The following is an 18,471-nucleotide window of genomic DNA, read 5'->3' on the forward strand; positions in this document are numbered from 1 at the left end:
TAAGAGAAAATGGCTCGTATACACGTTACACATGGGAAAAACCACAAAAACGCATATGCAGCGAGCCCGTTCGCGGGATTGGAACCTCGGACCGAACTACCAGTGTTCAGCGACTTTACCGCTCGGCCGCTGGTGGGCGCAGAGCGTTTCGAAGCGGCATAAAAAGTGCATTCATATTATAAAATTTCTCGAGACAACTCGATGGATTTTTTGACACCAGGATTATGAAAATATAGCAACTTCTTACGTCTTCTTGTTTTTGGTACAGAATATACATGTATATATTTCTCTAAAGAATACATAGAATAAAGCAAAGAAAAAGCGAAAGGATTTATTTGAAAACCGAATATGAGAGGTTCTCGAACCCAGAGATTCAACCTTATTTTTTTACAATGTTCCGATTAAGGGAGATTTAACTGTAATCACACGGAACTGATAAGCTGTCGAAACGCACATTTAAATTACCATTACTTTCAGCATTTCGTTTAGGCACTCTTTTCTAGTAGACACAGAGGAAATGCAAATTCGACTAAATTACCGCAGCATCCCAACCTACATGTCGATAAATACTAGGATTCCGCATTTCCTCAAAAAATACTCATACGCCCTGATTTCAGCGACTCGGGCGAGCAGTTTCACCGAAAAGAAATGAGAAATTATGTAGTAAAAGTGACATGCTCACTAAGCAATCGCCTAATAGGCAGGCCCTGAAGGACTGGTTGCGTGTAATGAAGACGACGACAGATGTAGGATACTGAGGCAAGAGTTACTACAGCTCAATGAACGATGAAGCCGAGAACGGGGTCGTACCACCATTTTGCATAATTGTGCTTACTCATTCGAAAAGGGATTGGTTGACATTCAATATGAAGCCCGAAAGCAAAAGCATTATTTATCGATTGCATTTTAATACTAAAAAATGACTCGGAAAGTATTGTGCAACGGAAGTGAGAAGAAAATGCCTAAAGCTTCTTATTCTTGTTTAGGTTAATATCATGTTTCGTTACTAGAATAGCCTTTTTTTGGTAAACTAATTGTCAGTATTCAGCTTCAGCAATCTTAATATCCATTTACTGCGCCATACTAAGATTAGAGGAATGCCACGTGGTATTCAGCAGTTATTTCAATGCTGGCAGCTGAGTAAAGGCTAATCAAATATTTCACAGAATATTCCACAAAAATTATAAAAAGAAAGCAACAGTAATAAGGTTAAAAATCAGGATTCTTCATGGAGAAGAAGCATCCGTAATTACTAATCTTCTTTGAAAAGACGGAATGACATTTTTATTATTCAGCTGAAAAATTATCGCAATAAATTTCCTATGACCGATCTTTTCCTAAGAATTGTTTCATATATTGTGCTAAAGCTCAGTTTAAGCATTTATTACCTTGTTTAAAGATAGTTTCAGTTTCTAGTAATTTTTCTCCGTATTTACAAACTTTATCAAAATCGAAACGCCGCGAGTGTTGTAGCTGAAAGCTGTACTAAAAATAAAGAAGTTTATAATTATTTAAATACAAATATACATACATATTTTTTCTGTACGCGCCAAAATTCTTAATTCAAAGTATTAGAATTATTTGACCTAATTATTAATCTGAAAACTTAATATTTATAAATCAATACATTTGAATTACAAAGTGTAACCAACAGAACTTTTCTACAGATGCCGACCTTTAGATTTCAGACAAAAAAAAAAAAAAAAAAAAAAAAAAAAAATAGAAATGGAAATTCTTTCCCTTTGCATCATTATTTAGTTGATAAATTAAGAATTTTTGTTACGTTAAAAAAAGTCATTCTCCAGGTCCGTCAGCTGCTTTCAGATCGAGTATTCGGCTCGCACGCAATTTGAGTTGGAGACAGCTGTTATAAAAGATTACTTATAAATATTCCTGCGAAACAATCCTTGGTTGAATATCTTTTACTGCTTAAGGAAATGCTTTTTAAAACAAAACAAATATAAAATTATGGAAAAAAAAAGGGAAAAGTTTGAAAATGCGTTAATGGGACACGCCTTGTTTCAGCGCTCCAACACCAAGTAAATTTACGCGAAATCTTGATATGCTATCTTTAGCAAACAAAGAAGCATTATTTGAATATGGTACGATGATACTGATTAGATAAATCAATGAAAATGGATCTCCGTATTCAGTCACTAGATGGAGAAAACAAGAAACTGCACAAGCTGCGACAACCAGCAGCAGAAACGCATAGGGGCAGCGGTTCAATCTGTAATCTTCAGTTTTACTTCCAAGATCATGAACAAAGTTTCCGCTTGTTTTGATACAAGGGGAGGGAGGAAGCAATCATTCGTGAAAATGAACACAAGGCTTCTCACATTATGCATTTATTAGAAGCTCTCTCCATTAACTTGTCTTGTTAAGACAGACTTTTCTTGGTCTTGCACAATTTATTGAAAAAACCGCAAAACTAGCCTTTGCAGTAAAGATATTATTAATGATCTGTACTGCTTTGAAAGGGAGTTATAATGTGACATTATGAGGAGAGGGAGGAATAATTTTTAATAATGAATAATAAAATTTCAAACAAAAATGCTTAATTTTTCACAACAGCATTTAATACATGAAACTGTTAACGCCGATCACCTTCTAAAGTGACTAGCATTTCTGAGAAAACAAACAAACGACACAACTGAACATCACTCTCTATAGGGCAAGTATTTCTATGTAGGATCAAAATCGACTGAAACTACAAGGGAAGTTTCCCCGTATATAATAATTCTTTTACTAATAAAATTGTTTTAGTTGCAGGAGAAAAAAAAGGAATATAGCGCTATAGTCTTTCAGTATTTCCCTTACATAATTTAATTGAAAAGTAACAGTTGATTTTAACTTTAAAGTATTACGATGAATGTCACAGACATCAGCGACAATAATTTTCAAGACTCATATAAATTAGGTGCAGCAAAGATATCTTTAATTTTTTTAATATATATTTACGCGCTTAAATACTTAATTAAAAATGTTATTATTATTAAAATTATATACGTACATTTGAGAGTGATTTATGTGTTAAATTTATAAATAATTCCAAAAATTATGTACAAAGCGGGGGTAGTTTTCATTACTTTACCATAAATTCCACCTGAACAGTAAATGAAACTTACTGGGCTGGGTTTACACGAAAGCTCTTTCAAAACGAAATGTGTTTCGGGAGGGGCACAAATTAATCCTTCCATACATTCGTAGTGAATGATATCAATGAAAATTAGCTAGTGAATCTCAACAAATACTCCATTGGAGGTCGGGAATAGTTAAATCGCTAATAAATACCAAGGTTTGATTCCTGACAAAATTTAATGAAATTAGAATGATGCTTTAGTGATGTACCGAAAACGCTTAACCATATCTACATATGTAACGGTGAAAGTCAGTTATAAACTATTTGTTTAATCAAGTTGTACAGATTTTATTTTGTTCTAACCAATTTTGTTTATTTTAAGAAACTTTCCATTCCCTTCTGATTTCAAATTCCTGCCAGAATGCAAATTTAAATGACGTATGTGCAAATCTAAGCGAGTTCGGAAATACGAGTAGTATTTAAGTAGCAGATTTTAAGAGTTCGTGAGTTTATGCTGCGTGTTGAAAGTAGCTCTGTAGCTTAATATCTGACGATAGCCACTTATTTTAGATTATATTGATATTCTAGGTTCGGCTTTACTATATGCAGCCGTTAAGCGGTTTAGACTGAGTAGAAGCCAGTCGTGTAGCTAAAAGTTAATTCATTCTGACTGTACATACTGTTTTGTGTTCAAGTTACTTAGCCTAAGTGGTGGTTAGTTTGTAAGCACCAACTGAGTGCATATTCTGTTCAGTTTTAGTTAAAATAAAAAGGTTGCTATAACCTTCGTCTGCGGTCATCCATTCCTTGAAGACATAGCGAGAATTTGCTACTTCGTCTTTCAATAGGGTCTACAGTTTATGCTCACAAAGTATACAAGAAGACTCTACAAAGTAATTTCTCATTCATGCTATACATTCAGTTAGTAATTAGCGTAGCAAATGTCACATCAAACAGATACTGTACGTGTAGCGCGAACAAGAAGAGACTTTCTAGAGTGCTTTCAGAATTTTTTGCATTATGTTTGTTTTGTAAAAATTAAATTTTCTTCATTTATACTTAACTTTTCTTTCTACTCATTAAATCGCAAATTATGGCTACAACATTAAATATCATTATATGCTTTCCCCTCTTTTAGTTCCATATTTACAACGAACGATTCAGCATCTAAGGTTTTTAACTAACCTACACCCCTCCCCAAACCAGAAACATTACACATTCCGGTTGTAAGATCTTTCTTGTTAAAGAAGAAAACTCTGAATACGTTCGATTTGAATTTATGTTTTTATAAATGGGGGGGGGGGAGAAGAGTACCAGCGAAACTTTCACACAGCCAGCTTATTCTACATGCCATAAGCTAAAAGAAAATCTTATTCAGAGGAGCAAAAAGGAAGATAAACTTATTTTTCAGTCGTTAAGAATTTCATTACTTTAACTCAGCATTACTTTTAGGAAAATACCCGAAAATATTTAACACTTTAACAACTGAAGGCACACAATTCGTATTAACAAAGAGCTCCGGAATTTTCGATATAAGCTGCGCGATTAACGTCAGGAGGAAATAGAAGTAACCTTTCAACTGTCATTTCCTCACCTTGAGTGTCTGACAGACGTGATTTCAATTCACTTTCACCTGCATTCCAAGTTCCGAGTAATATAAACGGAACCTGTTACCGACAAACCATTCTCTAAATCTGAACTGAGTCAAGCAAACTGAGGATAGTTTCCTCGAACAGCAATTCCTGAGTACATTTGAATGGGAAAAATGAATGCGAAAAAATTATGCATCACTTTTAAGCAGAGAAGGATAAATAAAAAGATTAGGCTGTGTATCAATCAACTGGATTTAGTTCAAAATATTAATATTATTGCTTTTTTTTTTGGATGTTTCTGACTAACGCGTTCTCCCCCCCCTTTTTTTTTTTCTTTCCAGGTATCAGATTTGCAATATTTGTCTAATTGCTGTATTATCATAGCAACTAGCATTTTTCGTATTCAGCATCTTCGCATCTGTTCTGTTTTGCAATTTACATGTTTTTTTTTTTTTTTTTTGGTTAATAAAATAATAAAATTAATTTGTTTGTTGCCTTTCCATCCATTCCTTGATGTCTTCAAGGAATGGATAACAAATAAATAATTTGTTAATTGCCTTTTTGATTTACTATTTTGTTAATTTTGACAATTTATTGCGCTTTTGCTGCGTTTGACAAATTTCCATTAATTAATAATTATAATTTTCTTTAATATATACAGAAGATAAAATTCGAAGTTATAATAATACCTTAAATCTTTTTTTTATTTGGTAATCCCCCTTTCTAGCCTAAAAATAGGAATATGCTTATCTTTCTTAATAATTAATTTATTTATAAGTGCATTATTTCAAAACTACTCCTTTTCATATGATTCTCAACGCAATGCTACACTTATATAACGTTATCTTACGTACATAAGTACGCTAGACACGTACATCATGTACTTACATAACGAAAAAAGTGAAATTTAAGTCTTTTATCCAATAGCAATGAAAAATTTACAAACCCAAACCTTTAAATAAACCAGCATAAATAAAATGAAACAATAAAACTTCGCTATTCTTAATCTATTACTACCAGTCTCCGATCCTCTCGTGCTTTTGGAGCTGCTTAACATGTCAGCTGCCATCCTCTCTTCGGTTGCCAGTTAATAGTTCGGCGAATACGTCAAAAGTAAGCAAATATTCACGAAATAGAGAGCATAAGTTTTGGGCCAGTTCAGCACTGTATATTTTAAACATGTTTTGCCAAGAATAAAGAAGTGTTTCAACGGCATCTATTTTGTAGCCATCCAAATTTCAACATCTACGAGACTCAAAATTTTTATTCTCTCTCTCTCTCACACACACACACACGCATAAAATATCCATGTAAACAAATACAAAAATCTACTGTGTATTCTACTATCCATGCAAATAACTTCTTTAAGAATAAACTATTTCGGCAGGTGACATACAGTAGGTCATTTCAAAATGAAATGTTAAACAAAAAGTCGATTACTATTTCTATATCTTCGGGCAATTCACCTGTGAAGTCTAACAATGAATATAACAATGCAGGATCTACAAAAAAAAAAAAAAAAAGTAATGACTTTTTAACAATAAATGAAATATTAAATGCTTAATATTCACCTCACTAGGTTAATTAACATTTCCAATACCAGCGAAAAATAAAAACGAAAAGTAGGGGAGATATTTGTACATAACATGACTCTGGATCTCATAAATATTAATGAGATATATGATTAAACATCAAAGTGCAATAAATCAGGAAAAAACAGGTTAAAAAAGATAGCTTCACGTACTGCCCAATCTTTATTATTATTTTTTTGAACTTGAATTAAATGCGGATTTAATTTCAAGTGAAGTGTGGAACTACCAAAGCGGAATGTAAATTAGCACGTAAGTGAGAGTGTTACGGAATGTGACTTTCGAAATAAAAATATCACGTAATTTTCCAACACACGCGAATGCCCCAAATATAAAAATGGATATTAGTACATGTAGCTAATCAGCGATACATAAATGAGTAGCGACATGATTCACATTATTATATACGGCGATGGCTCCCCTCCTGCTTCCAAAAATGCATTCCAAATTCCAAAATGCACGTTACAAAATAGAAATTATCAATCCTTGATATTCTGCCGGGGAAGTAAAATTGAATACCTGCATGTTACGCAAATTACGTAATGTCTTGCTCCTTCGCAAATCAAAATCGAAAGATTAAAATCAACAGGAATCATCTAGTTGGCGGTTCAAACAAAATGTCAGGGTGCCATTCCTAACTCTTAATTTAATTAGAGAACGTATTTTAAACAATTTATGAAGCAAAAAAAGTCTTTGAAATACCTTTGGTATACAAGCAAATATGCTTATTACTAACATTGTGAAGCATCTTATGGCCCACCAATTCTGAGGACGTCACATAACGGTCAACATTACCGATAGTCACGTCCTCTAAAGCCACCACCTCCACAGATGAGCAAAATCGTCAGAAACTGTAAGTTGTCGACTCACAGGCAAACTTACGAAAGGCAGGTCTATTTTTCTACTGAAGCGAGTGATCATTCTGAATGTATTTTGCGTCTGATTCAATCCCAAAGGAAAGGAAAATCTACGCTAAGGTCAATAGAGATACTTTAGATTTCATACCATGGTTATTTGTTGCACTTGCATCACACACAAAAACCTCCTTTTAAGACCCACAGTTCCAGACAATTTTGATCTTTCGTGAAGGAAATGTCTTAGACGATTGTCGATGATATTCAGCATAGTCGGTTCAGTATAGTTCAATACATATACAGAGGGTTATTCAATTATGTTCTCAAAAATACACATAATTTTCTGACACTTAATATTTTCATTCTACAGTCTTTTATAATGGTTAGTTTAAATAAAAGCAGTTTATATTCAGAGAAAAATGTTATATCCTTTCAAACTCACAGCAAATCCTAAATTCCGATGAATTTCGGTCTTGACAAATGACAAAGCTCACAAGCTGTCTTGAAAAGCTTGTTTAATAATGCCAAAACAATGCTACAGAACATCGGTATTCTCGAAAATTGACAGTATTTTACAGCTATGATCAATGAATAATTTATTAATTTTTCCTTTTCCGATGCCATTTTAACACGTATTCATTGACAAACTTACAGGTTTTCCTAGTTTATTCAATATATGAAATACCAATCTAGCAAGAAATATTTATTCGTCAGAAATTTGTATCTGATAGAAAGTCTTAAAGAATGACCTACGAATTTTAAAATGGAAGATAAATAATTCGCATGTTAAGAAGCTGTAGGGATGAATGCAATTTTAAAACTAATGGAAAGAAATGGCAACATATTTTATTTTTAATGGAAGAATTCCTATCATCATAATACAAGAAAATTTAACTGACCGGAATGAATCTGGGGGGGGGGGAGCATCGGAAGCTCTTAAATAATAAAGTTTCTTGTTCCAGTGAACGAACTGGCTACGTGTAGTGTAATATAGGTTAACTCCTCTTCAGGCCAAGAGCCCTTTTGCATTTTGCAGTTATCAAACAATCCTTATCCGCTGAAATAAGCCAACACAATGTTGACATTTGCTGTTTATCAAAGTAGCGATGTGTAGCATTTTAACATGCACTGCACCTAAAAAAGATTTTAAAAACATTTTTTATTATTTATTTATTTTTGACAGCATTATATTTATTTATATATATGATATTTTTTTAAACTTATTCTTATCTTTGAAAGATGCTTATCAAGTGCGAAGCGCTTAGCGATCATTTGGCATCTTATCAACCACTATCAAGTCTTGTTGACATACATTTGTCAGATCACGCCTTTTTTTTTTTTTTTTTTAAAATTTCCCAAAAGTCTAGGTAAATTGCTCATATGACTTTTCATTATGCTGATAGTAACGCCGTTTCTCCCACTCTTCCCTCCAATATAAATAACTGGCGTTCATAAAAGAAGGCAAACTTCCGTTTTACGTTTCCTCGGTGAACTAACTCCAAGGCCTATCTTTATCCCAGTGTAGTACATTAATCTTTTTTCGAACGCTGATAAATAGCGTTTTTGAAGTTCGTAACGAATAATAGTTCGAAGAGCAATTATGGCATGAAGTGATAGCAATTTTGACATATTTTCAGTAGTAATAGCAGAGTTCATAGCAATTATTGAGTTGAAGTAAAGTCCTGATCTAAACAAGGAAGTTCAGAAACAGAGGGAGGCGGAAACTTCTATTAAAAGCACAGCGCATAATATCATATTTTAGGATGAAATTTAATTTTTAAATAAGCCAAAAATATTAATATATTAACACAAAATTCACACTTTTAGACCTTTTTAGAAACAGAAAAGCTTTGTGTAGGAAGAACATTGGGCAGATACCACTTCTTCAAGGAGGAAAATTTTTTACCAAACACTTCTGAGCAGAATATTTTTGTTCCTTAAAGATGAGAAACTATAAGCCAGATTCTCTTAAATTCGTTGTAGTTTTTCTAAGGCAGAACATTTCTGCTTTTCGAAGAATTTTGTACCCATCTCTCTATGTACATATTTCTCCCTGAAGAAAAGGAACCACTAGCCAATCTCTCTCGAAATACGTACAATCTTCCTGCAAGAGTATCAAATTAAAAAATCTGATGTGCACACCACATGACTTATTTGTACGGAATATTAAATTATACGAATTTTTTTCTTGCATTTCGTTTAAACTTATTGGATTGAATTAAATCTATTTCGCCGACAGCGCATAAAACACAATAGAATAAATGCATTCTTTAAAATTCACTCTATTTGTTTATAGCGACACTCTGGCGCTAGGTTCACTTAACAGTATTATATTTCGTTCATATTATAACTCAGAATGCACAAAATTTATATCATTTAAAGAATTATCTAATCGTTGCTACATGTTTTGTTCAATAACTATATTCTGTTATTTAGTATAATAAAGCTAGAACGATGTATAAAAGAAATTAAGCAAACAAAACAAAAAAGGGCTAATCTTTGGAATATGGTAACAGGTAGTTTGGCGACATTTTGGTAAGGCGATAAAGGTTACTAGCTAGGACTTTAGCAGTGTACATGGATAAACTCAAGAGTGTGCGCAATGCCATTTTTGTGCAATTCTGGGATGTTTTTTTTAAGTGAAAATAGGTCGACGTGTACATGGATGATACCGTGTATGTGCAATTCTTAAAAACGCGGCAAGCAGTGGGCGATTCTACACTTTTTCCCAATTTCGCACCTAATCTTCGTCATGATTAAGCACTTTTGTTCCATAAAAGTTCTAGCATATACGTAATTCGGCTAGCAGATTGTTGGGAAAAAAAAGTTGAGTAAAAAAAAAAAGCCTTTACTTCCTGAAAACAAAATGGAGTTCAAACAAAAACTAGCAGGTTGCTGTAGCGGTTGGTCGCCAAATTTTCGCCAAAAAATCGCCAAGTTACCATAATCTAAAGATTAATCCAAAAAAGCAGTTTTTCACAGACGATTGAGTATTTCTCATTCAATTAATTCAGTTCTCACTTCGCGAAAAGGCAAAAATACATAAAAACTCAAAATATTTGTATTAAAAATTACGAAGTAAATCTTAAACACTTATTTCCTCGAAAAAATTCCAGAAAGGATTAAGCATGATTTAATTCGCAGTAATAAATAAAGGCGTTATCTTTGTTGTTGCGAAGTTACGTTTCTCTAGATTGGCAACAAATCCATTACTCTGCTGTTTCAAATATAAACAAGCAATGGCCTCCATCAAGAAAATTATTAGGCTTAGCGGTACTTAAACAACTTTAAAATTATTGATAATTCTAAAAATATTGCATACAGATTTACTAAAGGCATAAAAACCTTAACCGTTAAATAAGAACTACATAATTCAATCCTTTTTAAAGCAAAAATGTACAATTTGCAAACATATAAGAGTAAAGAAACTGTGATTACTGAGCCGGGTAACAGAGTGGATATATATATATAAATATATTTATATACGTTTGGCGCGGCCGATTGCAACCAAAATATGAGGTTCACATCTACATGTTATAGTAGTCCTATATACAAAATTTCAACGTTCTGAGGCTACTCGTTTTTGAGTTATGCGAGATACGTACGCACGTACATACGTTCGTACAGACGCCACGAAAAATTCTCTCCAGAATTCATTTTAAAGCAGTTTTAGAATTTTTTTGGAGGAAAAGAGTCTTTTATTCTGTCCTTACGTACAGATATCACGCAAAAACATCGTTAAATTGTATTCGATAGCGGTCAAAATGGATATTTTCGTTGAAATATGCTGCCTGAAACTTTTCGCGATTACAATACTTCCTTTTTACTTCGTACAAGGAAGGTTTCTAAAATTTTAATGTGAAATGGGCAGTTTGCTGTTCTATGTCCTGATATAATGCTATTTTGTAACGTGACAAACCATCTTCTGGAGATATCTTCTCCCAAGTACACATATACAGAATATATACATATGTTGAAATCTCCTGATAACTTTTGTAATATTTTTGGAGAAGGAGATATATGAAAAATCATTGTGTTCTCGCCATGATTTGAACTATGGATTTTCTAAGATGGGCTCGCTAACTACACTAGAGCTCAAAACTTTAGCAATAAATTCATTTCTCAACGTAGAGCTTTTTGCGATCAGTACAGCGGAAAGCCAATTCAGTATAAAGGTGATACATATGCAAATATCAGCATCATGACGTCAGAGGGTACGTTAGAGCACGCAAAACCGTCTCGATGAATCTAGAAGGTATTGTCAAAACGTGAGGAGTCCAGCAATCGCAGTGCAAGGAAAGTTTTTAAAAAAAGAAAGACGCATTTCAAACCTTCTTCTGGAAGTGACCGTGGGATTATATGCGCAATATGAGTACAAGAAAACAAAAGGACGCCTTTATACGCGGTAGAAAGATTGGCAAGGTTGAGGAAGGAGTCTGAAAAACTCATCAATCTGACAAACGATTCTCGTCGGCAACTGAAATGGAAAGAGTAGAGGCACTCTTTCATCCCACTAACGTCAGGAAAAGAGACCGTTGGGGTGTTTCTGGCCTGCTTGTATAGGAAGGCATTATGACGAACGGACGGAGATCCACATTTTCGACAGAGGTTTATTTACCGGAGATTGTTACTGTAATGAGGTTATCCTCTTCCATGTGAGTTTTCTTCGAGATACCATTGGTCCCGATTTTGTTTTCATAGATGGCAATGCACGGCCACATTCGACTCAAACTATTGAGGAACTCCTGAAAAGTGCTATCTACAGAATAGAATGGCCAGAGCTCTACCCTGATTTTAAATCCCATTAAATATGAGTGGGATACTTTCGGGAGACGCCTGAGGCACGATTTTACTCTCCGGAGATAACCCGATAATTGAAACGAACGCTTCTTGAAGAATGGGAGCTCTAACTCCAAGAACTGTAAGATATAATTTGGTGTTGAGTATCGGCAAACGGTGCAACGCAACTTAAAGTTATTTCGCTTAATAAGGCACTTTTGCGGTTTTCCTTCTCGACAAGATAATTTTTTGTACCAAAGCCATACTGTCAAAATAAAGCCTGTTTCTATTCATTTTATACTCTACACGTTCTACTCTTTTATTTTTTTTTATTATTATTTTAAATTTTTATTTATTTATTTATTTATTGCTAGTATACTTTTCTCATTCTTTATGCACTGCACAGTGCTTCGGCAATATAAATTTTACGTCTCCCAGTTGATTTTTTTGCGAAATTACAACAATAACAAAATGCTTAAATTTTGCACATTAGTGTATATCACGCTAGGATGCTTGGAGATGCGATAATTCCTTTCTGCAATCTTATTGCATGAAGTAAAATGCATCGATATCCTTTCAGCAGTAGAATTTTAATAATAAGGACGAAAAAGATCAACATTAAAAGCTTTCCAACAGACGGACCATGTCCGTATTTATTAAAATTTGCTAAACATCAATCACTAAATTTGACAAGGAAAAAAAGATATTTTCTCTTCCGTGGTTAGCCCAACATGCTCAAATTTATACAACTAGAACAAAACGCAATGCCATAAAATGCATTTTTAAAAAGGAAATTGAAAATTTTGTTGATTACATACTGGGAAGGAAATGAATGAATGCTAGAATGGTTTTCTGGCACGCAATTAAAGCTCAGTCCGATGTTCCCGAAGACAGCACAATTTTTATTTTCTTTTAACCAATGAAAAATAAACGGGGTTGCATAACGCATTATGTGCTGTTTTTCTTTTACATCGCAGAGGTGTAGGATAAAACAAACTTACAAGGCAAGGACTAATTGTTAAGTTATTGACGAAGGTGAAGGTTAAGTGAAAAAATACTTTTCTTGTTTGTTTTTTGCCGATCGTTATTCATCTGATGACGAAGAATGCTTAGAAACTTATACTTTCAATACTAGCAAAAAGCGATTTTTCTCTGAATCCTTTTGTAGACTCTTTCACTATATTACTATTATTATTATTTCACTATATATATATTATACACACATTACAGAAAATGCATGCTAGGGCGGGGCTTTTCAGATGAAAAATGTTCTGTAACTGACTGGTTTATATGATATCACTGACCTATTCTTTTTAATTACTGCTCTGAACACCTGTTGTTCAAACAAAAGCAAAATTTCTTAATTTTTAGTTATCGGCAATAGCTTTTAATCTACCGACAGCAACCATTATTCCATCCATTCACATACACATAAAGAAAAAAAAAAAAAAAAAAAGATTGACATCTTTTATAGCTACCTTAGAGCTGCAGTGTAACGAGCAAATACCAACTTTGTACTGGTTACGTTAGGTTACGTATTAAAAAAGGAGTTGCCTAGCTAAAAAATGGCTTTAGGCGTAGGCGTTGAAAATTACAGCGGATTCGAAACGATTTTATCGAATCATGCATGTATTGTCGTTCATGCATGTATTATCGATCAGCATGTATAATCGTATGCGAGAACATGGCTTCATTGATTCTGTTGTAGGGTTTATATTTATTTTAACTAACATTTTTTTTAAGTTTAAGCTATCTTTCCTGTCAAGCCTTTACTTTGCCCTAGAATTGCCAATGCCAGAGTATGTAAATTGTAGTAGAACGCGCAGTATATTCAAATTTTAGCAGAAGTTGAGTTTAAATAGAAGGGAAACGAGATTGTATGTGTGCTTCTTGAATCGCGAACGTGAAGGCTGCTAGGTAGAAATTTAAGAACCGTGCGTTTCGGCCTGTGTGCCTATCTCGGCAGTTCGCTGAATCTTTCAACTGCTTAACCAGTAAGCTCGCTGAATCTCAGCTGTATTTTAGAACGCGGTTAAGTTAGTTACGATTTCAGAGCCTCGTAGGTAGTGATCTAGTTACTTATTCATCCTGTCATTAATTTTCAGTTTCACATTTATGTTTTTGTTAAACCGCCGGGTCGGCGTCGTTTGTGAGCGTCAAGTGAACGCAGCTGCTACTTCTAAAGTGGAATAAAAAGGGCTCTAAAACCCTTCTTACGTGTTTGTGTAACTTTACAGTTCATAGCAGTCACTACCACTGTTGCTGACAAGTTGGGGCGAACACAACACTACATTGGCGCCCGAACATCTTACGAACTTAGATGGCCGAAAACTGGATGGAAGCTCCTGTACAACTCTAACAGCAAGAAATGGCGAACCAGTTAGAAGGGTTTGGATACCTGGTTCAAACGATGAGAGCATCTATCAAGCCAAACGTCAATTTCGACGGAAAAAATTCGGTGGCGATATCTTTAGAACGCCTCGAAAATCACTTCCAGTTATAGCCTGTGCCTGAAAGACAAAAAGTTGGCATTGCCACGTCTGCACTAAGAGGACAGGCCTCACTATGGTGGAAGAGTATAGGGAAATTTTTATTAGGAGAATTCGGAGGCCAAACATATACCTTTGAAAATTTTAAAATATCATTATTAAAGGCCTTCCCATAGTGAAAGACCGAGCAAAGCTAGAAGCCGAATTGTATAGTTTTTATCAACGTAATATGGAAGATTTGACGGACTTTATTTTGCGAAAAGTTAAGCTGACAAACATGCTGTATGGAAAGAAACCCGACACAGAGATAATTGAAATAATTTTACCAAGATTGTTACCTGCTGTCCAAGATTACTTGGAAATCCGAAATCCAAGCACCTTGCAGGAACTCTTCGAGTTGGCGGTCAAGTTCCAAAACCGAAGAATAGCGGAAAAATCTAGAGGGGCATCGTATTCCCAAGGTCCCCGAAGCCAATTCTCAAATCAACAGACCGGAAACACAAATCGCTCTTATGGGGGAAAGACCTATCAAGCCATCATCGAAGCTAGAAGGTCAAGGCCCAAAAAGGAAATTTGAGAAAAAGAGAAAAAAAAAAAAAAAAAAAACCGTCCGCGTACCCAAACGACTGAAGTTGAAAGGTGTGCGTGTGATTATGGCAAAGCCTCGAGGGCTATCTGCCTAAGGGGAGGACTTTCTAAGGGAAACTGGCTCGTATACACGTTACACATGGGGAAAACCACGAAAACGCCCATGCAGCCAGCCCGTTCGCGGGATTCGAGCCTCGGACCGAACTAACAGTGTTCAGCGACTTTACCGCTCGGCCGCTGGTGGGCGAAGTTGAAAGGAAAGCTTTAAACTATTAGAGGGGCTTGTAAAAGCGAGGGTCCAGACCTCGGAAGTTTCGAAAAAACCCTCAAGAAGATACTTAAACACGTTCGTGGTCAAGAATTCCCAATTACCAATTATACAAGTCCTGGTTGGCGATGTACCAGCGGAAGCCATCATTGATACAGAGGCAGAAGGTAATTTTATGAGTGATAAATTTTTCAATAAGAATTTTAATAGATTACGGTTATTTAAAAATAAAAACACAGAAATTATAGCGGCCCAAGGTAAAATCTGTCAATGTATCGGGAAATTATGATTAAAAATACAGATAAAAGATGAGAGCCTTAAAGTATTAATTTTTGTGGTGAAAAACTTGCAGAATCCAGTCATCTTAGGCAAGGAGTTTTTAAAAGCCGCGAAAGCCAAGCTAAATTTTCAGGAGAATTCGATTATGCTGGAAATGGATCGGAGGGTGGTGGAGCCAGTGAAACAACCGCAGGTAGACCTTAGCCATTTGAGTGTCCATGAAAGCCAAGCCATCCAGCAAGTGGTGAGTACTTTTTCAAACTTGTTTTCAGAACGGCCTGGTAACTGTCAAGTTTTAACACATGATATACAACTATCTGCCGATAAACCCAGTAGGACTAAACCCTACCGGTATGATAAACAGAAAGAGCAAATTATTGAGGAAAACATTCAGGAAATGCTGCAGAACCAGATAATAACGCCCATAAATAGTGAGTACGCAAGTCCAGTCGTACTATGTAGGAAAAAGAACGATTTCCCTCCTACGGATAAAAGGGCTTGGAGGTTTGCTATCGATTATAGAAAACTTAATAGTATTACTAAGTTCCTGGTTTACCCTTTGACGGTAATAGAGGAAATTATTAGAAAGGTTAAGTCTACGAGATACATGACTACGTTGGACTTAAAGTCTGGCTACTATCAAATAACTATGAGACCTGAAGATATACATAAAACCGCGTTTATCACAAAATCGGGCACTTATGCATTTTTACGCATGCCCTTTGGACGAAAACCTGGAAATTGCAGCAGACGCGTCGGACTATGCGTAGTTGCGGTTCTCATGCAGAATGGCCATCCTTTGGCATTTTTTAGTAAAACTTTAAATTCTACTCAAAGGAATTATACAGCTACGGAGAGAAAAACCGTATTAATGGCTGTATTAATTAGCCGTATTAATGGCTGTACAGAAATTTCGAGTTTATTTACAGAACAGAAATTAGTACAGAAATTTCGAGTTACAGTCTTTTCGGATCATGCGGCTGTTGATAGACTTTACTCGGGGAAAACCTAACGCCCAGGTTAATAAGATGGGCTTTAAAACTTCAAGAATATAATCTAATAATTAAATATAAACCAGGGAAAGAAAATAATGTAGCTGACGCACTATCCCGAATAAAACTGGACGATGAAGGGAATGAACTCAAATAAGCTGTGTTGACTTCTAAAATTTTAGATTCTAGAGAAACAATTATTGCTGAATTGAAAGCTGATCCTGAATTTGGAAGTATTTATGCTTATTTAAAAGACCCCGAAATCTTTCAACATACAGATGTCGCCGCAGTAAGAAGTAGAGCAGAAAACTATGAAATAATAGATAATTTATTGTTTTATACGAAATCAACAAAAGAAAATTTTGAGTATAGACCAGTTATCCCAGCCTCTCTTCGATTGAGCATTTTGAAGGAATTACACGACGCGCCAACATCGAGTCATTTAGGGGTCAGAAAGACTATAAAAAGGGTACGCGAGGCGGTATATTTCCCGCAATTATACAAAATAGTAACTGCGTATGTCAGGTCCTGGAATCAATGTCAATTAATAAATGATATTAATTACAGCCCGGCCGGGTACTTAAATAGCATTCGCGCTACATTTCCGAATGAAATTTTAGGCATAGATCTTCTTGGTCCTTTTCCCCAGAGTGAGTTAAATAAAAATCGTTTTCTTTTAGTAATTGTAGATCATTTTTCAAAGTGGACAGAAATTGTTGCACTTAAACGCGCGTCAGCCAAAACAGTTGCAGATACATTCTTAAACAGATACATTTTAAAATACGGTGCACCGATAAAAGTCATTAGCGATAACGGTAAACAATTCGTTAGCCAAATTTTAGAAAACATTTGCTCTGGACTTATCATACGCCATATCAAAATGGCTCCGTATAGACCACAGGCAAACATCGCAGAAAGAGTTAATAAAAATATTGTTAAAATAATTCGAAGCTATTTTAGCACACATCACAAGCGGTGGGATGGCTACATAAATGAGTTAGCTTATGCTTTAAGAACAGCAAATCATGATACTACTGGAAAAACTCCAGCAGAATTATTTTTAGGACGTTAGTTAATTACGCCACTAGATAAATTATTCTTTGTGCAACAAAGGGAAGAAGAATTTAAACAAACAAAAAAAAAAAAAAATATACAGAAACTTATTGATCAGGCGGTTAAAAGTTCGGATACGGCAAGAAATAGACAGAAACTTTACTATGATCGGAAAAGCCGTGAAGCAGATTTTAAAGTAAGTGTTAAAGCGGAAATTTTCTTTATCAAGTGCCCCAGATAATTTCATTGCAAAATTGGCTCCAAAGTTTGAAGGCCCCTATGTAATACAGGAAATCAAAGGAGTCGTATTGTACCTTAAGAACGGGAGAGGGGAAACCAGTAAAGCAAGTCCCGACCAGGTGAAAAAATATTATAATCAAAATGATTTCGAAATCCTTAAAAGTTTCTTACAGGACTCAAGCGCAAAAGAAGAGGAAATTCCAGAATTAACGCCGCCCGCTCCACCACCCAAGAAGCAGAGAACAGAAGAGGAACCTAGCCCTTTTACAAGTCATTCCAGGGTCCCGAAAAGAAGGAAGGAAAATGGTCACACTCCAGCATTCAAGAACAGGAAATCAACGCCGCCTCGTAAAGAATCTGTGGTAAAAAGGAAAAGACCAGGTACAACTTCCCCAGTAGAAAATCTGCGTCGAGGAAACCACTTCCAGGGCCAGATAGACAGGAGCAAACAAGGCCGCCGTTCACGAGAAGAAAAAGACAGCAAGAGGAAAGAAAAGATTGGCACCAGCAGAAAAAATTCAAGCAAGAATCCAGACCTCCAAGACCAGCCGTCCTTTTGTAGACTCTTTCACTATAGTCCAGGGGCCAGTCCAGGGGCCGTACAGAGGGCGAAAAAGGAAAGTCACCATGGAGGAAACTTGAAGAAACCACAAGCGGAGATTAACT

The 18,471-nt window shown here is 35.2% G+C and overlaps 1 protein-coding gene across 1 annotated transcript in view; it reads right to left on the reverse strand.

Moving 5' to 3' along the window:
- The window catches only part of LOC118193367 (solute carrier family 12 member 2-like), a 261,660-nt gene that overhangs the window by 211,323 nt on the left and 31,866 nt on the right, over positions 1-18,471 (reverse strand). The gene's annotated exons all lie outside the window — the stretch shown is intronic.

This window comes from Stegodyphus dumicola, chromosome 2, assembly GCF_044657685.1.
Source record: "Stegodyphus dumicola isolate Sdum_Otavi_A_Nest chromosome 2, ASM4465768v1".
NCBI lineage: Eukaryota > Metazoa > Arthropoda > Arachnida > Araneae > Eresidae > Stegodyphus > Stegodyphus dumicola.